Source organism: Nicotiana sylvestris, chromosome 2 (assembly GCF_000393655.2).
Source record: "Nicotiana sylvestris chromosome 2, ASM39365v2, whole genome shotgun sequence".
Lineage (NCBI taxonomy): Eukaryota > Viridiplantae > Streptophyta > Magnoliopsida > Solanales > Solanaceae > Nicotiana > Nicotiana sylvestris.
The window spans coordinates 57,877,884-57,900,612 of NC_091058.1; the positions used below are offsets into that span (position 1 = coordinate 57,877,884).

General features: G+C 38.4%; 1 pseudogene; it reads left to right on the forward strand.

Moving 5' to 3' along the window:
• The window catches only part of LOC104219316 (sodium/hydrogen exchanger 3-like), a 43,903-nt pseudogene that overhangs the window by 17,696 nt on the left and 3,478 nt on the right, over positions 1-22,729 (forward strand).

A 22,729-nucleotide genomic window follows, 5' to 3' on the forward strand; every position in this document is an offset into this window, starting at 1 on the left:
TTTTTACCTTCAACTGTTTCCTGTAATTGCTATTTTTCTTTATTTGCGGCGCTCGTACTTGTTACAGCGTTGACACTTCTAGCCATCTGTTGATCCCCACGAATTTGGCAAATTCCCCATGGTGATGGGAATTTAATAACCTGATGTAGAGTTGATGGACAGCATCCATATCGTGTATCCATGGTCTCCCCATGATCATATTGTAGGCCATTTCCATATCAACTACCTGAAATTTAGTTTCCTTCACAACACTCATAGCAAAAGTTGTTAGATATACCTCACCTTTTGTTACTACACTTGAATTGTCGAAGCCTGACAAGGTGTGCGCCTTGGGTATCATTTTGTCTTCAGCTTGCATTTCCCGTAGTACCCTTAGTAATATAATATTTATAGAACTCCCTGGATCAATCAAAACTCGTTTTACATTAGTATCATGTACAAGTAAAGATATTACCAGTGCGTCATTATGTTTAGTTGTCACTCCTTCGGTATCTGCGTCATCGAACGAAATACTTTCATTTTCAAGGACCTGCCGCACCTGTTTCCCGTGTGTAATTGTTACCTTAGAAACCTTGTTGGAGGTTGTGTAGGTTATGCCGTGAATATCTTCTCCCCCGCTTATGACATTCACTGTCCTCTTGGGTGAAGGAGGTTGTGGTGGCTCTTGCTTGTTTTTCATATAAGCATGTTTTCCTTTCTCACTAAATAACTCAGTGAGGTACCCTTGCTTCAATAAATGATCCACTTCACTCTGCAGGAATCTACATTATGAAGTTTTGTGCCCGTGATCGTTGTGAAATTCGCACCAATGATCCGGATTGCGTCTACTTGGATTTGACCGCATCTCTTTTGGCCACCGTACCTTATCTCCCATGCTTCTTAAAACAGCTACGAGCTCGGAGGTAGAGACATTAAAATTATATCCGCCGAATCGTGCCTTTAAACTCCGGTCATCATCTCGTGATTCTTATCTGTTCCGATCATTCCTGAACTTTGAAGAAGAGCCAGAATCCCGGTTCCTCGATTTTTGATCATATTGCTGGCTATCTTGTTTCGACCGTGGGTCTTTTCCTGCAGGTCCCATATATGGATCGTACCTGTTTTTACCTGATCTTTTTTCGGTTTCTGACCTTCGGGTACCGCCCCTTTCTTCATGATGAAGCTTAGGTGCGGTATCTTCTTCAATTCGCAGCTTCGTGCTATACCTGTTGTAAACATCATTCCATATGGTTGTAGGAAATTCTCGAAGGCTTTCTTTGAGTCGTCTCGTGGCTTCAGAACTTTTGTCATTTAAATTACTTGCAAAGGCTATAGCAGCCCAATTGTCAGGCACACGAGGTAGAGTCATTCTTTCACGCTGGAATCTATCAACAAAGTTTCTAAGCAGCTCTGAATCCCCTTGTTTGATTTTGAAAATATCTTCCATTCTTTTCTCAACCTTTTGTGCTCCCGAATGTGCTTTAATAAAAGAATCTGCAAGCTCAGCAAAAGAATTAATAGAATTTTTAGATAAAAGAGAATACCAGGTTAATGCACCCTTGGTGAGTGTTTCTCCAAATTTCTTGACCAATACTGATTCAATTTCTTGTTTGGTCAAGTCGTTGCCTTTTACGCCTGTTGTAAATGCAGTCACGTGGTCACGTGGGTCTGTAGTACCATCATATTTCGGGATGTCAGGCATTTTGAACTTTTTCGGAATTGGAAGGGGAGCAGCACTAGGCTTCCATGGTTGTTGTGAGTATTTGTCCATGTCTACTCCTTTTATTACAGGCGGAACTCCAGGGATTTGTTCAATACGCTCATTTTGTTCCTTAAGCTGTTTCTGCAAGGTTAGTACTAAATTTTGCAAATATGAATTATTTAAATTACCTAGTCCCTCTTCCTGTGGTTCACTGGGGGTTGCTCCGTTTCCAGAATTATCAAGACCAGAACGGGGATTCTCCAATGTATTATTATTAGGAGTTGGTGTGGGTGGCGCAGCAGGCAATCGACTAACAAGTGCCTGAAGAGCTTTGCCGACCTGTGCATCAATTAGCTTTTGTAAAGCTTCAGTTGTAACTCCTTCAAAATGTTCAGATTGCTCTTGTTGATCAGCACGGGATTCAGTAACAGGAGTGCCTTCACGAGATTGACGTGGTGAATTTAGAGGAGAGGGAACCACGTCATCTTGATTTTGATGTATTTGATTCTCATGGTTTCCCAATGTGTTATTACTATTGTTGTCGGCGTTGTTGTTTGACATGGTGACGACAATAGATAAGATATAGCTTAAAAGGAAAGATTATCAGATTCCCGGTAACGGAACCAATTTGTTTAACCAAAAATCTGAGTCTTTGGTCAAAGCTAAAAAGAAATTCGGGTTACTGATAATCAGGAGACAAAAATAAAATACTTTTGAGAACGATGGTAAAGAAGCAAATAGATGTGTATTTCAATAAATTCTCAATAGTATTCCGTGTCCTTACAAATGATGATACTTCTTCCTTTTATAGATAATTCTAGGTAAAGGAATGAAGCCTCAGCTTTAATGATATAATCATGAGTAATAAATGACATTAAATAAGCCGTTATACAATCATTCCTATTAAATACCAATTTTTTAACGTATCAAGTATTTAATAATGAATTTGGACTCCTTTCTGTCATCAGATCTTTGTCTTTAATGTCTTCTAATCCGTTGGCTGTAAATAATTTAAATTGGTACGAGACTCGTATCTATACGTCGTCTCGTGGCTATTTAAATTCTTCTTCCCGTGGCTGTCTCCATCCGTGCCTCTTAGTCAATTGTTGCGTTTTGACCATTTAACTAAACCACGTATCATGCCACATCATCTTTAATATAAACTCAGTTTTTTCCCAATACAGTTATGCAGTTGCTTGAAGCGATCTAACCATGACAAGATTGGCTTCAAACAGCAGGTTTATTTCTCAATTTTCTCCTTGTTTCTTGCTGCTGTATTGCTAAATCTTAGTATTGGAAAGCTAATAATTGTTCGCATTCACAGGTTACAATATGGTAGGCTGGTTTAATGCGAGGATCTGTCTCTTTGGCATTGGTTTATAACCAGGTAGATATTTGAACTTATCATCTCTTTTTCTAAAATCTTTAGGCACATGTCCGTTCCTTTGGGGACGTTCCATAAAACGGGAATTCTTAAGGCACTGTATTGGCTATGGGTAGGGGCGGCTCAAGAAAAGTTGTGGTACAAAGTCAAACTTTATTATAGAGGCCTTAAACTTTTTTTAAAAAAAAATCAAACATATTTTTATTTTAACTCTATTTTGTCTAACTTTTTGATATGTAAAATTATTAATGATATGTATATAATTTATTTTAATCGTTCTTTCTATTTGGCAATATAAATAGCATATTTAATTTTTTTGACCAACCATGAAAGTATTAAAGTTCCAATAATAATCTTTTTTTACGTTGAGTAACCTTATACTGACATATTTGAATTCTAATTTTTAATGAAAAAATATTACATCTATGAAGTGAAAACAAACAAAAAATGCAAAGCAAAGTTTCACTGCTTTAGTTAATTCTGATTGTTATTGTGCGTGCTTGAAAACTTGAGAAATAGTAATGACAATGAATGTACAATTTAATTTATTTAATGTCCTTGTTTTGAGAGAATAAATAGCTTTGTAGGAGAAGAAACAAATTAAAAAAATACAAGTTTTATTTTGAAAAAAGGAGAAGACAATATTAATGCCATACCTTAAATTAACCAACATTCATTTTCAATCCCTGAGTAAATAGCTATCTATTCATCTTCTATAAGTAATTTATACTTTTTACATTATATTATTCAACATTTTTGAAAGAAAATCAATCATAGAAAACATAATTTAGAAAATGGGGCCCCGGAGAATTGGGGGGCATAAAGCCATGGCCTTACCTGCTTGGCCCTTCCGCCGGCCTTGGTTATGGGTTAAGAACTTTAAGGTTGAATCCATCAAGTTTAAATCTTGGATCTGCCTTTAATGGTATATAGGCCGCAAGATTCTTGGGTATTTTCATTTTCGGTACATTACAAATTGTTTTTCCAAAATAAGTGAAGACGTATTTTGTTCTTTAGATAAATTAGTGTAAATCTCTGCTACTTTGCCCTCGTTTCCCGCCTTCTCCTGAAAGATTTTTTCAAAAAGAATGTTTTTTCTGGGGTATTTGAAAAATGATGTTGCTATGTTAATTGGTATTTTTAAAGTGATATTGCTTTATTGTTGCATGATTTCTGGTGTGCAGTTTACCAGCTTTGGCCACACTCGACAGCCAGGAAATGCAGTTATGATCACCAGCACAATTACAATTGGGGTCTGTACTGTGGTAGGATATTATTCTACCACTAGACTATTGGTACATTTTGGTTTAAGACAAATTATAAGCAGCCACCTAAATTTGTCTGGATTTTCCTCTTGGATACTTTATCTAAGACTTGTTCCTATTGAACACTTCTATTATTCAAAATTTGTACCTATTAGAAACTTTTTTGACAACCAATGATGTGGCAAACTGACAAATTAACTGATGACGTTTGGCATTTGAGTCCAAACTAATAATTAACAAAATGAATTATGAGGAAAAACAATTTTTAAGGAAGAAAAGAACTAATTCTAACCCCCAACGAATCCACCCAAACCCACTATTCCCTATCTTCTGCTAAATCCATCAGCCACCGTCTCTAACCACATTTATTTTTTTTGTTTTTAGTACTAATTCATTTGTAGATTTAGATCTGATGCTTTAGTTTTTTATCTAATATTTTTTGGAAAAAGAGAAGAAGGGGAATAGAAAAAGAGTGGCGGTAGTGGTGATCTCCATTTTTTCCAACGAGCAAGGTGGTGGTGATTGTCAGTATCAAAGTGAAAGGAGGAGATGGTGGTGGTGATTTTCATATCCGAAAAAATGAAGAAGGTGGTGGTGCTGGTTCGAAAAATGAGGAAAAAACTGCTTGGTGGTGGCGATAATGACAGATCCCAAGTTAAAACAAAAGAAAGAAGAGAAAGGTGGGTGGTGGTGGAAGCAGTGTCGGCCATGGCCTCAATGGTGGTAGTGGGAGCAGAAGTTACGGCAAAGGAAGGGTGAAGAAGAAAGAGATTTTAAAAGAAAACTAAAAGAATGAAGAAGAAAGATATTTTAAAAAATCTAAAAAAAGTACATCTCACGCTCTAAGTGGAGGTGTATCACACACACCAAGCCATGTCAGCAAAAAGAATCTAATAGGTACAAATTTTAAATAATATAAGTGTTCAATAGGAACAAGTCTCAGATAAAGTATTCAAGAAGAAAATCCAGGAGAGTTTAGGTGGCTGCGTATGATTTTGGCCTTTAATTTATTTGTACTCCTTAATTTTATTTTCGCGCAAAAAATAACCAATCAGTTTCTGTCGGCTTTTTAAAAATGTCTTACTAAAATAACCGATTGATTTCGATCGATTTTTTGAATATTAATTTTACTTTATTTTATATGAAAATTGACTGATTTCGATCGGTTTCTTAAAAACTAAATTTTGTGGGATGCTAAAATAGTTTCCCGTATTTTTTCGCCAAAAAAATGACTGATGTCGGTGATAGGTTTCGTAAAACAAAATAAAATATAAAATATTTCGGAAATGTCAATCGGTTGATCGCGGTCGGTTTTGGCCGAATTTCTAGTAGTGAAACAACACCTTTCTTTTGACCAGACCTTGAAGTATCTTTCATAAATTTAGAAAGAAAGAATATATATATATATATATATATATATATATATATATATATATATATATATATATATATATATATATATATATAGGGAAATTTTCATTCCTATACCATATAGGAAACTATATTACCAAATATGTTCATAGTATGAAAATTACGCGCCATGTTAATAGTTTTTCTACAAAAAATAGACAATTTATTAAATAAGGAATCATTGTAGCTGTAGGCTTCCTTATTTAGGCGCGCTAAAATTGGGGAAGTAAATATTCTTCCAGATATTTCATTAAATAAGGAATCATTGTAGTTGTAGACGTCCTTATTTAGGCGCGCTATTATTGAAAATTTCTTAATTAATTGTCTGGTTTAATGGATTCTATCTCATCTTTTTAAAATATTTAATTACTTGGAACTCAACTGAAAGAATTAAAAATATCCAAGCTGTTCTAGGCTGTCAACACTTACATCTAACATAATAATATTGCAGATGCGTGTTAGTAAGAAAAAGGTGGATGATTTAATACTGTTTTGGACAAAAATATGTATCTAAAATGTGAAACATACATTTCAGGGGAAGCATGTCGAGTCCAAATATATACCCAGTTTATAGATATTTTGTAGATAAATTGTAGATTATTTGTATTCTGATTGTAGATGCTTTATTTTCTGTTTTCACAAATAAAAAATGACTAAAACTTCTAAAAATCTCCTGAAAAACGCAATTATGTTAAAAGTCCCAATTATGCTACAATTGAATGAGAATTGAGATATTAAAATTCAATGTACCCAGTTTGTAGATATTTTGTAGATAAATTGTAGATTATTTGTATTCTGATTGTAGATGCTTTGTTTTCTGTTTTCACAAATAAAAAACGACTAAAACTTTTACAAATCTTCTGCGAAAAACGCAATTATGTCGAAAATCCCAATTATGCTATAATTGAATGGGAATTGAGATATTAGAATTCAATGTACCTAGTTTGTAGATATATTGTAGATAAATTGTAGATTATTTGTATTCCGATTGCAGATGTTTTGTTTTCTGTTTTCACAAATCAAAAACGACTAAAACTTCTACAAATCTTCTGCAAAAAACGCAATTCTGTCGAAAATCCTGATTATGCTACAATTCTGTGATTTTATATGCTCTTGTTACTCCTTACGAAACTGCTATGCTATATATAAAATCCAAAAAAACACGATGAAGGGATAGATCTTCCTAAGCAAAATCCTCCCATGAACTGTTACAAGAAAAATGACTTTTGCCAACAATTGAAGCATCAAAGAAAAAGCTAAAAAGATTTGTTCGAGCTCAGAACATATTGAGAATCAAACTCTGGGAGATAAACTTTAATGTGAAGGAACCCGAAATCATAACCATCAAATCGACCAGGCTTGTGCTCATCTTTCCCGGGCACAAAACCATTGGGACAAGATTGCAGAGGTGCCGATGGTGCCTTGGCTATGTCACGACCCAGATTTTCCACCCTCAGGAGTCGTGATGGCGCCTACTAATGGGAGCTAGGCAAGCCAAACCTTAACTACTTGCTACAATTTCATATAGCTTCACTTCAACAAACACAAGGCAATAACATGATAACAGCGGAATTTTAAGTAAATAAGCGGAAGTCAACAATTAAATATCTTAAGTCTACGTCTATTACAACTTTCAAAACCTCATATACCCAAAATCTGGTGTCACAGTGTCATAGACTGTCTAAGAGTTACTACATACAAGGTCTGAAGAAAGACAATACACTGTTTCTAGGCAAAAGAAATAGAAACGGGAAATAGAGATAGAGGGAGATATCAGGGCCTACGGATGCATGCAGGTCTACCTTGGGTCTCCGAGTGGACTAAAGGAAGCCCTCCAACTACTGTCTAAAAGCTGCTCCTGGATCTGTATACAGTGCAGAGTGTAGTATCAGCACAACCGACCCCATGTGCTGGTAAGTGTCTAGCCTAACCTTGGCGAAGTAGTGACGAGTCTAGGACCAGACTACCAAATAAACCTGTGCAGTTCATATATATATATACAGCGGAAAAGAAATACAGAAATAACCAGTCAATATGGGATGGGGAAACATGTCGTGGGGGAGATAATAGTTCTGAATAGAAAAGCATCAAGTACGGAAAGGAACAATATAACTAGGATATCAACAAGGAAGCAGAAATCAACAATTGCACGGCATCACCCTTCATGCTTTTACTCCCAGCCTCACCAAAGCAGTTATATAATGAAAATGTGCACAGCATCACCCTTCGTGCTTTTACTCTCGTCCTCACCAAAACAATCATATAATCAAAATGTGCATGGAAACACCCTTCGTACTTTTACTCTCTTTCCTCACCATATAATCAATAGAATCGGCACGGAATGGTACGTCATGCGGCACGTCATCACCCTTCGTGCTTTAACACTCTTTCCTCACAATAACAAACAATGCACGACATCACCCTTCCTGCTTTAACACTCTTCCTCACCAAACAACAATCACAAGCAAATGGGCAAGGGAATAAACAAAATAGTAATAGAGATCTGGCAAGGGAACAACAGTTAAACAATTAAATCATGGCAAGGGAACAACAAATAAATCAACAATATCCCGGCAAGGGTGACAACATAATGATCTCTCCTCTTTCTCAATTTCACTTCACAATTCACTTCACAACTCGAGCCAATGCTCTAGAGGTTCAATTATCACTTATACTTTTACAACTCATTTCACAACTCGAGCTAATGCTCTAAAAGTTCAATTGTCACTTATACTTTCACAATTTCACTATACAATATGAGCCAATGCTCCTCAATGCTCATAGATCACATTTCTTTTCACAAACTTTATACAACAATTAGAAATCTTCACCAAGGCATGAATAATACCACGAAATCATAAAAATCACAATATAAGACCCACGACCATGCTTGACACCAGAGTATAGATACTCGTCACCATGCCTATACGTCGTACTCGATAATAAACAAATAGCAAATAGGACACAACTCCTAATCTCTCAAGCTAAGGTTAGACCAAACACTCACCTAGATGCCACGAACACAACTCAAGCCTCAACTACCAATTTACCTCTTGTTTCAACCACCAACTCGCTTGTATCTAGCCACAATTTATATAATGATATCAATAAATGCTAAATAAATCAATTCTAATGCATGAAAATGAGTTTTCTAAAGTTTTACCTAAAAAGTCAAAATCGCCCCCGACCCACATGATCAAAACCCGAGGTTCGAACCAAAACCCGATTACTCATTCCCCCATGAACCCAAATATATGATTTGTTTTGAAATCGGACCTCAAATCGAGGTCCAAATCCCCAATTTTTTAAAAACCTAGGTTCTAACCAAAACACTCAATTTCCCCCATAAAAATAATTGATTTGAAGTTGAAATCATGTTAAAAGATGTTAATGATTGAAGAAAACTAGTTAAAAATGACTTACAATTGATTTGGAGTAGAAAGGTTATTTGAAAAATCGTCTCTTATATTTTTGGGGTTTTGAAAAGTGAGAAGTAACTGAATAGTCCGTTTAAATATATTCCTCTTAGACCCTCTCCGCGGACCGCATAAAAAGGACTGCGGCCACGGATCTCCACCGCGGACCACAAGAAATCGAGCGCGGCCGCGGAGGCTTGGCCTTGCCCACCGCGTACCGCCCAAATCCTACCGCGATCGTGGAGTCCCCATCGCGACCACGAAGTTTCCACCGCGGACCGCGAGACCTGGCTTCAGAGACCTGTAATTTCTCTGAATCTACAACTTTTTTCTAAGTTCAAAACTTTCTGAAACACATCCGAAACACACTCGAGCCCTCGGGGCTCCTAACCAAACACACGTACTAACTCAACAGCATTATACGAACTTATCCGTGCGATCAAATCGCCAATAACCTCAATAACAATGAATCAAACCTCAAAATCAAGAACTCTCAAAGTTCATAACTCTTCAACCGGAAGTCCAACTCACGTCAAATAAACTCTGTTTTCTACCAAATTTCACAGTTATCTTTCAAATAATATAATAAGTTTGTACCGGGCTCCGGAACCAAAATACGGTCCCGATAACAATGGTTTCAAACATTAATTTTTTTCTTTATTTCTTAGATAATTCAGTAAAATAATTTCTTTCAAAAATTGATTTCTAAGGCTTGGGACCTCGGAATTAATTTTCGGGCATACGCCCAAGTCCCCTATTTTACTGCGGACCTCTCGGGATCGTCAGAACACGGATCTGGGTCCGTTTGCTCAAAATGTTGACCAAAGTCAACCATAATCAAATTTTTAACTCTAGAATTTCTATTCTCTTATTTTCACATAGAAAGCTTTCCGGATATAGATCCGGACCACGCACGCAATCAAGGTGGAGAAAAGGGAGGTTTTTAGGCCTCGGAACACTGAATGCACTTGCAACACATTCATAGGCGATGGAAGAAATAATGGGATTTTGATATAGAAATCATGGGTGTGGGAGGGAAACGTGGGTGAAAGTGTGGGAATTGGAGAGAGAAACGCGAGGGAGTGGTATTAGAAGGAATATACGGTACCATTAAATTAGGAGTGTAATTAATACCCTTAAAAACCACTAATGGTATATAATTGATAATTAGGTATACTAAATGTAGTTATATCAAACCTTAAACATTGAGGGTATATAGTTTCTTATATGACATAGGAATGTAAAAATTGCATATACACACACACACACACACATACACTCGCTCTGTTTCAAAAAAATGTCTTAGTTTGACTTGGCACAAACTTTAAGAAAGAAAAGAAGACTTTTAAGATATGTAGTCTTAAATAAGCCATAATATTTGTGTGATTGTAAAACTTTTAAAATTTGTGGTTTGAAACTTGTCATAGCATTTGTATGGGCTATAAATACTTTTTATTTAGGAAATATTGAAAGGTGACGATCTTTTTGGAACAGACTAATAAGGAAATAGTGCTAATTTCTTTTTTTTTTTTTTTTGAAATAAAGGGAGCGCATATATATAGAGAGAGAGAGATCACCAATTAAGCATGTATACTCCACATTGAAAGAGAGAGAGACACCAATTAAGCATGTATACTCCACATTGAGCTTGGCCGTCCCTTCTCGTTTGTTTTGACATATATGGAAGTTGAAAAAAATATATATGGGGACAATTTCCCTCCTTACTAATGTTTGCTTCCCCGGTGTTGACGTAAAATATTGTATTTATTCCATAAGCATGTTATGCTAGCTTTTACCCGCAAAATGAGCTAAAATTAATGGTGAAACCAAGAATTTCTTCAAGGGTGTTCAAACTTGAACGAAGTAAAAAAAAATTCATTAAAAGGTGTTCAATATATGTTATACACCTCTAAAATCTAATATTTCACCTATCTATATAGTGTAATTTTTCGGCGAAGGGTGACCAATTGACCACCCTTAAGTGAATATAGTTTCGCCCCTGGCTAAAACGCGGTAATCACATATTGAAAAATTTGTCTAACATGCTCAACATTTATTTGTTCATTGTGTTAGGGCTCGCCTTATTTTCTACCATAATTAGAATTACTTTTCTTGATGGGAAAAGTTTTCTTGGTGAAAAAGAATTCTGGGTGGAAAAGATCTTTTCCACATTTGAATGATCCTTTTCTTGGAGGAGAACGTTCTCCACTTTTATAAATTGAGGATCTATGTTCCACATAACATAACAATAGCATTCTCCATATAGTCTTAAAACAGCCTTGTTTATGGGGAGAATTTTTTTCACTCTAATAAGTTTTTCTCTTTTAAATTATTAGATTGATGTAGGTCGCTCAACCAAACCGTATTAAAATTTTAAGCCTTTTAGTATAACTTTGCGGAAAGGGAGCCTTAACGTAACTGGTAAAGTTGCTATCATGTGAGCAGGAGGTCACGATTTCGAGCCGTGGAAAAAACCTCTTGCAGAAATGCAGAATAAGGCTGCGTACAATAGACCTTTGTGGTCCTGCCCTTCCCCGGATCCCACGCATAGCGGGAGTTTAGTGCACCGGGCTGCCCTTTTTGTTATAAGTATAACTATGTTGTTGTCTGATTTATCATCATACTCTGCTTACTTTGTTAACTTTTCGCATGACGTCTTGCTATTTTCGATCCCAACATATTGGAAGGCAAAAACTCTCAAGTCTGCATTCTTTGTTTTACAACAACTATGTCTCAGTCTCAAACAAGTTAGGGTTAACTATATGAATCATTAGCTCCATATAAACTCATCTCAGGACAACGTTGTACAAGATAAGAATAAATAAAAATGTACTAGAAGTTCTTCGTTAAAATGACTTAGTTCTGATTGAGCATGCTACCGAAGAAACCTTCTCACACTATTCATTACTATTGGAGAAAGTTTGATGACTCTTTTTTGCGACCCTTGTTCGGAGGCAGGGGATTCGTGCCAGATGCGCTGGAGTTATCCAAGGGAGCATGCGATGAATATTGACAGCCTAAAAGCAACAGAGTTTCTTGAATTGCTGGTTATATATGCTGTCAAGTACTTTACTTACTGCAGTATGCAGTTCTTTAACTATGATAATTGTAGAGAATCAATCAGTGTACTTCATAGGTTACTTATATGCTTGTATATAGTACAATAGTTATTTTTGTAATTATGATTTAGCAGGGGATTTTGCATCGATCTTTCACCAGTGATTTTCCTTTTGTCTTTTAGTTTTGTGGAGTTTTATATAGTTATTTGAAATTTATCAGTAACAACAACATAGTCACCATGAATGAAAACAAATAACATATCATTTTAAATCCATTTTACATGAATAATTTATAAATCGACAGTTTAAATTCTTGATTTTCTAATTTGATGGTTTAAGGCTACATTCCATATATTCCCATGTTTAATTAGTCTCATGCTTTGGATGTAAAATCTAAAGCACAATTATCAAGCAGAGACGAATACAGCTTTAAAAGCACTAGATTCATCTGAATTTAATATTTCAACTTAGAGCTGAACCCTCTCTTTGAAAGATTACATTATATATATAAAGTTAAAATTATTTTTTATGCATAAATAGTAGAAATTAAATCCCCTTGGCTTGTTCGTCAAATCTCTTTTGTAAAAATTTCTAGTTCCGTCACTACTTCAACGGGGTAGATCAATTTATGTGTAAAAAAATTCACTAAAGTTACAATAAATAGTTAGGATGAACCCATAATTTTAAAAGGGATAATTTCACATAAATACAACTCACATACCTGACTTCCAACATAATAGCTAGATACAACAACAACAACAACCCAGTGTAATCCCACAAGTGGGGTCTGGGGAGGGTAATATGTACGCAGACCTTACCTCTACCCGAGGGATAGAGAGGCTGTTTCCAGGAGACCCTCGGCTCAAAGAGGCAACAAGAGACACTATATTAGTACTATCAATAGACTCATAATAAAACAACATAAAATACCATTAAATCCATAACATAACATAAATACCATAAAAACAAAGTAACAGCAATATAAGAGATATAAGAAATACGAGAAAGATGTAAGGTATTAATACACAGCAGATAAAGCCCATCATCAGTAGTTGATCAATAGCATCTTAAGACTAACTCCTAACTGGCTAGTCTCACTCTAGTACGCTGTAAAAAAGACATCACAATTTCCCTAACCTACAACTTTAATGCTCGATCTCCACAATTCCCTGTTTAGGGCCATGTCCTCAGTAACCCTAAGTCGCGTCATATCCTGCTTGATCACCTCTCCCCAATACTTCTTAGGTCTCCCTCTACCTCTCCTCGTACCCACCACCGCCAGTCGTTCACACCTTCTCACCGGTGCATCAGTGTTCCTCCTCTGAATGTGCCCGAACCATCTGAGTCTTGCTTCCCGCATCTTGTCCTCCATGGGGGCCACACCCACCTTCTCTCGAATATCTTCATTTCTAATCTTATCCTTCCTTGTATGCCCGCACATCCACCTCAACATCCTCATCTCTGCAACTTTCATCCTCTGGATGTGTGAGATCTTCACCGGCCAACACTCGGTCCCATACAACATAGCAGGCCTAACCACTGCCCTATAAAATTTACCTTTCAGTAACAGTGGCACTTTCTTGTCACACAGGACTCCCGTCGCTAACCTCCATTTCATCCACCCCACCCCTATACGGTGTGTGACATCCTCGTCGATCTCCCCGGACCCCTGAATAAACGACCCCAGGTACTTGAAACTACCCCTCTTAGGGATGACTTGAGAATCAAGCCTCACTTCCACTCCCGCTTCCGTCGGCTCTGCCCCAAATTTGCACTCAAGGTATTCCGTCTTCGTCCTGCTCAACCTGAAACCTTTGGACTCAAGGGTATGTCTCCAAACCTCTAACCTCTCGCTGACGCCGCGTCGTGTCTCGTCGATTAGGACTATGTCATCAGCAAATAGCATGCACCATGGCACCTCCCCTTGAATATGATGCGTTATAGCATCCATCACCAGGGCAAATAGGAAAGGGCTGAACGCAGACCCTTGGTGCAACCCCGTAATAACCGAAAAATAATCTGAATCGCCTCCTGCTGTCCTAACCCGAGTCTTAGCTCCATCATACATGTCCTTAATCGCCCTAATGTAGGCAACCGGGACCCCTTTAGCCTCTAAGCATCTCCATAAGACCTCCCTAGGAACCCTGTCGTACGCTTTCTCTAGATCGATAAACACCATGTGGAGATCCTTCTTCTTATCCCTGTATTGTTCCACCATCCTCCTAATAAGGTGGATAGCTTCTGTGGTAGATCGCCCCGGCATGAACCCGAACTGGTTGTCTGAAATAGACACCGTCCTTCGCACTCTCATTTCTACCACTCTCTCCCAAACTTTCATGGTATGACTTAGTAATTTAATACCCCTATAGTTGTTACAGATCTGGATATCGCCTTTGTTCTTATACAACGGGACCATTGTACTCCACCTCCACTCTTCGGGCATCCTATTAGTCTTGGATATAACATTAAGCAACTTAGTAAGCCATTCCAAACCTGCTCTACCCACACACCTCCAAAGCTCAACCGGAATTTCATCTGGTCCGGTAGCTCTACCCCTTCTCATCTTACGCATTGCCTCCATGACCTCATCGACCTCAATGTCCCGACAATCACTTAGTTCATGGGGGCTGTCGGCGTTCCTCAATTCACCTAGTACAATATCCTGATCCCCTTCCTCATTTAGAAGTTTATGAAAGTAGGTCTGCCATCTCCTCTTAATCTGGTCATCCCCCAACAAAACTTTGCCGTCCTCATCTTTTATGCACCTCACTTGGTCCAAATCCCGAGCCGTCCTCTCTCTCACCTTAGCGAGTCGGAGTAACTTCTTTTCCCTGCCTTTGTTCCCTATTTCCTCATACAAACGAGCAAAAGCTGCCGTTTTTGCCTCCGTCACTGCCATCTTTGCCTCCTTCCTAGCTACCTTATATCTCGCAATGTTCGCTCTCTTGTCCTCCTCTCCAGTGCTCCCCACTAACCACAGGTAAGCCACCTTCTTCGCTTCCACTTTATCTTGTACAACTGCATTCCACCACCAGTCTCCTTTGTGGCCACCGGTGCGGCCTGAAGATACCCCTAACACCTCTCTCGCCACCTTCCTTATATAGTCCGCCGTCGTCGACCACATAGTGTTTGCGTCCCCACTACTTCTCCAAGCTCCCATTGCCGACAACCTTCCTTCCAACTCCTGGGCTTTAACCTTAGTCAAGGCGCCCCACCTAATCCTCGGGCGGCCTCGTACTGACCTCTGTTTCCTTCTTATCATAATACTAACGTCCATCACCAAGAGCCTATGTTGCGTTGCAAGGGTCTCACCTGGGATAACTTTGCAATCCTCGCACAACCTTCTGTCACATCTCCTGAGGAGGAGATAGTCAATTTGAGTCTTCTCCACCGAACTTTGGTAAGTAACCAAATGCTCATCTCGTTTCGGAAAACTCGAGTTCGCAATCACTAGATCGAATGCCTTGGCAAAATCCAGCAGTGAGGTGCCCCCTCCGTTCCGTTCCCCGAAACCAAAGCCGCCATGCACCTTAGTATAACCACCTGCAGACGACCCAATATGACCATTGAAATCCCCTCCTATGAATAACCTCTCGGAAGGCGGAATACTACGAATAATGTCATCCAACCCTTCCCAAAAACGCCTTTTAATCTCCTCATCACAACCTACTTGCGGTGCGTACGCGCTAACGACGTTTAAAGTACACTCACCCACCACCAATTTAATAGTCATTAGTCTATCATTCACACGCCTGACCTCTACCACCGACTCCCTAAGATGGCTATCTACTAGGATATCCACTCCATTCTTACCCCTCACGACTCCAGAATACCACAACTTATACCCATCCGCGTTTCTCGCCCTCGATCCGACCCACCTAGTCTCATGGACACACGCTATATTAATCTTCCTCTTCTGAAGGATCTTCGCCAACTCTATAGACTTACTCGTTAGCGAACCTATGTTCCATGACCCGATTCTCAACCTATAGGCTCCCTTGCCCCCTCTACCTCCCCTGCCTCTCGACCCACCCCCTGACCCCGGGCCCACTCTTTGCCCCACACTCTGCCCCACCTGAGGACATGCCTTTAATCTATCATCCCAGACTGCCGCCACTACACCTACGACAGATCTACAAAAGACTCGCTAGTGCACAATGGACAACAAATCAAACTAGAAGGAAGCAAGTGACTACCTGTACACCTATTGGATGATTTAACTATTGTGATCTAAAGTAACATCAATTTAGCTAACACCAAAAGGAAAACAGTAGAATGGGAGGTACCAATTCCCGAGAACCAAACCTGTGTTGATTTGCAGCCCTCGATATACTTGCAAGCTCATGCACCGCTTCCCACTGCCCTTTGTTGATGCTCGTCCAGGTTGCTCTCCTTTGCTAGTGCTCGTGCGCCCAACTTGTCTCCAACAACTTTGAGAATTTCCCTGAAACACAGAAAATACCACGACCCAAAGACCAAAAAGGGCTATCACCGCTACCACTGGTGTAGCACCGAAAGTAACTAGAAGCAGCGCAAAGCACTCTAAAGTCAATGCTAGTTTTTCGTTTCAAATCCTCGAACCAATTGTTTCTTAGAAACAATGTCGGAAGAAATTTTCTTTAGGTGCTCTCGAGCTCCTCTCTTTCGACCTTTCAGATCTATTTGCTTATAGATGAACTGGAATCAACCGAATCGAAGCTAATAAAACAACTAACGAGTAAGCTCAACCGGATCAGCAACAGAAATCAGAAGAACAACCCCAAATCTCAGCTATACGAGAGATTGATGACAACAGCAAAAAAGAACAAACAATTTTCTCCAATCAAACCAGCTTTTAGATTATGTTTTTTTTATTATTATTTTTCTTCTTGTTTTGGGGGGTCTTTGTTTTTTGTTTTCATGTCTGAAAATCAGAGATTGAATTTAGATTTTGGTATGAGAAAAATGAGAAGAAAGTGAGGAGTTGTGTGTATGAAGGTGAACTGAGAGAATAGAAGGCGGTGGGAGGGGGGGGGTTGGCGCCGATCTGCTCAAAATGATGAGAGAAAAATGATGAGAAATAGAAGATGAGAGAAAATAGGGGGTCACTAGAGAGTATTTCGGCGGTGATTGTAGCGGCAGATCCGGGGTCGCTGGTGGAACTGGGATTGTTATGATTCAACGATCTAGAATATCCGCTCAACCGACAAGAAAAATTAACAGTAGAAAAACAAAAATCTCAACAAAGCAGAAAACAGATCCAAAAGAAATTAAGCACAACAACTGAAATCGTCACGAATTTAAAAAAACAAACAGCAGATGCTAGTTGAAATAAAAAGCAAAAAAGAAAAGGAAAAAGAGAAGAAGACGACTAACCCATAATAGCCTAGATACCACTTTACAAATCTATAGCCCAAAAATAATAGGCTAATTCTCGAAGACAACTTATTTCACACGTTCAACTACGGTTATTGGTTCCTCTTTATACAACCAGTTATTTTCATTCTCTTGATTTCCTTTGATTATTAAGCATTTGATAAAAAATGCAAATTAGCTACAACGCAACTCAAAAATCCTGAATAGTACATATTATGTGAAGGTAAGAAATTCAAACACTTTTATGTGCAATTGCTGAAGCAATCCAACAGGATAAAAGAAAAATAAAAACTTGGCAAATGAATTGTAGAATCCCTCCAACGCGTACAAAACTTTTTTCATACAACACATACATGAAAAAGAAGAAGAGAAAGGAAGTGTCAAACTTCCGTAGAGGCCTCTTACACACTGACAATGTATATACATCCTTATAAACTGAAAAAATATATAATTATACAATATTATACACAATTAACAATACTGTATAAGTGTATATAAACACCACTTATACAATATTTCCACTAGAAAACATAGAATGTCCAACACTATACTTACTGTAAATAATGTATTAACTTGTACACACATGTATAATAATGTATAAGAGGTGTTTGTATATCCATATACATAATTATACACTATTATACAATATTAATACAAACTGCTACATAGTTATAATTTTTTATCCAAGCCTCGAGTTGTAGTAGAAGGTCTTGGATGACTCGAGTCGTCAAAAGGTTAACAATTGCGCCAGCGATTCGGAATTCAACACACTGATAAGATACACTCAATTTCAGATTCGAGCCTTCAAGGTCATAATAATAATGACTAGAACTTCAAACTTCAGAATCTTCCAAAATTAGTGATTATTGTTTTGTGCAAATCAAGTTTGAGAGTTATTTATTTACAGATCTGTGTGTATTTTTATTTTTCTTTCAAAAATCTTCAATATTCTTCTGATTGGAACCATGGATGACAGAGTAGAAGCCCAAGCCTTCTTCGAGCCATTGATGGCAGAACTACGTAGAGGGTAGGGGAGGGGGAATAACGGGGGCTAGGTTAAGAGAGGATGAGGGATCTATGTGGGTTAGAAAGAAAGAAGCGAGAAGCGGTGAGAGAGAATTTGGTGTGCTGGGAATGAAGAAAGAAGAAAATAATAAAAATCCTAAAAGTGTGTCTTTAATAATGGGCTAAAGGCTGAAAAATTTCTTTTAAGTTATGTACAACATGGGCTAAATAGGGTAAGAGCTTCAAATCTGGGCCATTTCGATTTGGCTGTTAGGCCAAGTGACAAGGGCCGTAATTCTTTTATTTTAAAAATATAATAGATCCAATACTAAAAACCTTAAAATTGGACGTATACGATTTAATGCTAAATCCAACTTCATAATAATAACCATGTATATAAATTTCTATGCCCGAATTTCCACTCCCTATCGCTAACACATTTTGTGCCTTAAACTTTTCACTATTTTTGTATTGAGATGAGTACATGATCTCTCTATTAAAACTCTCAATTCCAGAAATAATAGGTATAAAGGTGTAACTACCCGGTCGGTCATTTTGAGTATTTTAGCCCTATCCCTTAAATTATGCTTCCTCTATGCTATATTGTGATTATATAACTTGTCGGGGTGGTTGGTTTTGGTTTAGGGTGAGTTTCGGACTGTAAGGGGACACATAGTCCCTAAGTTGGAAGGTTAAGTCGTAAGAGTTGACCGTAGTTTGACTTGTGTGAAGATGACTCCGAGATGGAGTTTTGACTGTTCCAATAGCTCCGTATGGTGATGTTAGATGCGCGATCGGATGTGGATTTGGAGGCCCGTAGGTCGTTTCGGCGTGTTTTGGCGAAGTTAGGAAAGTTAAGGTCTGAAAGATTTGGGAAGTTTGACCGAGAGTTGACCTTATGGATATCGAGGTCGGATCCCGATTTCGGAAGTTGGAATATATCCGTAATGTCATTTATGACTTGTGTGCAAAGTTTGAAGTCAATCAGAGTTATTTTGGTATGAATAGGCATTAGTTTTGGAATTCGAAAGTTCATAAGTTCTTAGGCTTGAATCGATGCACGAATCATGATTTTGGTGTTGTTTGATATGATTTGACGCTTCGAGTGTGTTCGTATGATATTTTAGGTCTTGTTGGTAAGTTTAGTTGAGGTCCTGGGGTCGTCGGGTGTAATTCGAATCATGTTCGCCGCATTTTGGAACATTGAAGATTTGCTGAATCAGGTGATTCTGGTTTCCTTATACATGATCGCGAAGTGTAGTTTGACATTTGGGGAATTTTTCTCTATGAAATTGCAAAGGGATGTATGCGATCGCAGAGGTTTGGCTTGTAGTGAATCGCGAACTCATGAAGGGGATCGCGTTTGCGAAGAAGGAATGGCGAAGCTGGGGGCTGAGGCAGTTGTGCTACGCGATCGCGTGGCCTGGGATGAAATCGCGATGTTGAGTGTTTTTATGTGATTGCAGAGAGTAAATTTGAGCTGGGCAGAAATTTTCTTATGCGATCATGAATGGATTTCCGTGATCGCGGTGTGTATATAACTGGGCAGCAGAACTTAAGTTTGAAATCGAGGGTTTATTTCATATTTCACAGTTTTAACTTAGAGAGATGATCGACTACACTAGAACTACTGAAAGAAACAAATTAAAACAAGTTAATACAAAATATACATCTACAATACATGTAGTATTCCTCCAGCCCACACTTAAACGTTACATGGCCCTCGATGCAAGTAAAAATAAAAAACAAAAAAGGGTGAAAAGGAAAGCTCCCTGTCAGAGTCCACCTCCCCCAGCAGCTTTGAGGCCATCATCATCCGGTACGAGAGGCACCAAAGTCATGGGGACCGTAACACCATTTCCATCCTCATCCTCAGTATCAGAGCCTTTGGCAGAGTTGACGTCCTACCACGAGTGAACGGGGCTGCTAGGTGCAATCCCCAACATCTCCTTGGACGTGCTGGACAAGTCATCACGCAAATGCATATGCTCCTCGTCTGAAAATACCTGCTCTGCTCATGTAAGTTCAACGAGTTATAAATTTACCTATTGAAGTTCTCCTCTCGTTCCATCCGGGCCGCGGGGGTGAGTTTTGACGATGCGAATTTTCAAAGAGATCATTGGGGTAAAAATTTCTAACTCGATTTTGGATAAATTACTCAAATCTATCATTATTATTATCATGTAATTAAGGATTGAAGTTGGAAAAATTGCGGAAAAGTGATAGAACTTCTTAGACTAAGTTTTTGAGTTTAGAAAGACTAAATGAGGCCAGATTTGAATAATTCTTGTATGGTTAGACTCGATATCGAATGAGTGTTCGTATTTTTGTAATTGTGGTCGGGTTCCGAGACGCGGGCCAGGGTTGACTTTTTGGGTCATTTTTTAATTCATTGCAAAGGTCATAATTTCATTGTTTGAATTAGTTTCGTATAGTTATATTTATAGTATGAAATTATTTTGGCTAGATTCGAGCCATTCGAAGTTGAAAAATTGGGGGAAAGGCCTTCTAACGGATTGATTAGCATGGTTTGAGGGAAGTGGCCCTTAGGATTAATGTTGCATAACTTTGTGTGGGGAAAATTACCCCTTAGGTGTGATGACCCGATAAGTCATCTCATATTTTAGAACTAAATTCTGTATTACGAAGCCTTAAATATCTTATTTTAACCTTCCTCGATTTGCGTACGCGGTTCGGGTGTTTTTTCGAAAGGCTTATATGTTAAAAATTGATAAGAACAAAAAATTTTGTCTTAAAAGTTAAATTGAGTTGACTTTGATCAAAATTTTGAGCAAATGGACCCAGATCCATATTTCGAAGGCCCCGGTGGGTCCGTATCGTAATTTTGGACCTGGGCGTATGCCCAGAATTGAATTCTGAGGTCCCTAGCTCGAGATATGAATTTTTGTTAAAAATTGAAAGTTTGAAAGTTTAATGGTTTTTAAGAATTGATTGATATTAGGTTTTGTTGATACCGGGTCCGTATTATGGTTCTGGAGCCCGGTACAGGTCCATTATAATATTTATGACTTGTCTGTAAAATTTGGTGAGAAACGGAATTAGTTTGACGTGATTCAGACGCCCGGTTGTGAAAATAGAAGTTTAAACTTTTCTTGAAAATTTTATTTGATTTGGTGTTCAATTGATAGTTCTAGGCATTATTTTGCGAATTGATCGCGCGACCAAGTTTGTATGATGTTTTAGGACTTCTGTGCATGTTTGGTATGGAGCCTCGAGGGCTCAAGTGAGTTTCGGATAGGCTACAGAGTGTTTGAACTTAAAAAAACACAGCAGTTGCTGCACCTGATCTGCAGACTTCGCATTTGCGAGGTCTGGTTTGCAAATGCAAGCCTCACATTTGCAAAGAGGCCATCGCATTTGCGAGCAACGAGGCTGGAGGGGAACCTTCGCAATTGCGAAGTACTGGATCGAAATTGCGATCACCACAGACCGCATTTGCAAACACTTGTTCTGATTTCCGAAAGTAGCAGGCTCAGGCAATCTTCGCATTTACGAATCTCTAGTTGCAAATGCGATACCTACAACAGACCAAATAGTTAGATTAATGGGATTTTCACTCATTCTTCAAATTTTGAAAACAAGAAAACCTTAGGGGCGATTTTTCCAAGACTCTTTTTTTCCCAAATCATTGGTAAGTGACTCTAACCCATTTTCTTTCAATCTTTCATTATATTTCATAAGTTTTTAACCTAAAATCTAGTGTTTTCATAGTGGGAATTTGGGGGTTTGGGTAGAATTAGGGATTTTTGAGAAATTGGGATTTAGCCTCAAATTGAGGTCGGATTCCAAAACAAATTACATAACCAGGCTCGGGGGTGAATGAGTAATCGGGTTTTGGTCCGGATTTCGGGTTTGGACCAAGTGGGCCCGAGAGTTGACTTTTTCAATAATGACCTAAATTGAATCTTTACAATCATGGGTGATTCCGAAGGCTTCTTTTGAATCGTTTGGTTGGTAATTTGCTAGATATTGTTGGTTTGGAGGCTTGTTTGAAAGGTAAAGCTGTGATTGAGCTTTCAGTGGTCTTTGGAGCGAGGTAGGTGTTGTGTCTAACATTGACTTGGGGGAATTAGGAACCCTTAGACTATGTGCTATGTGAATTTCATGTGTGCGGCATATATGCGAGGTGATGA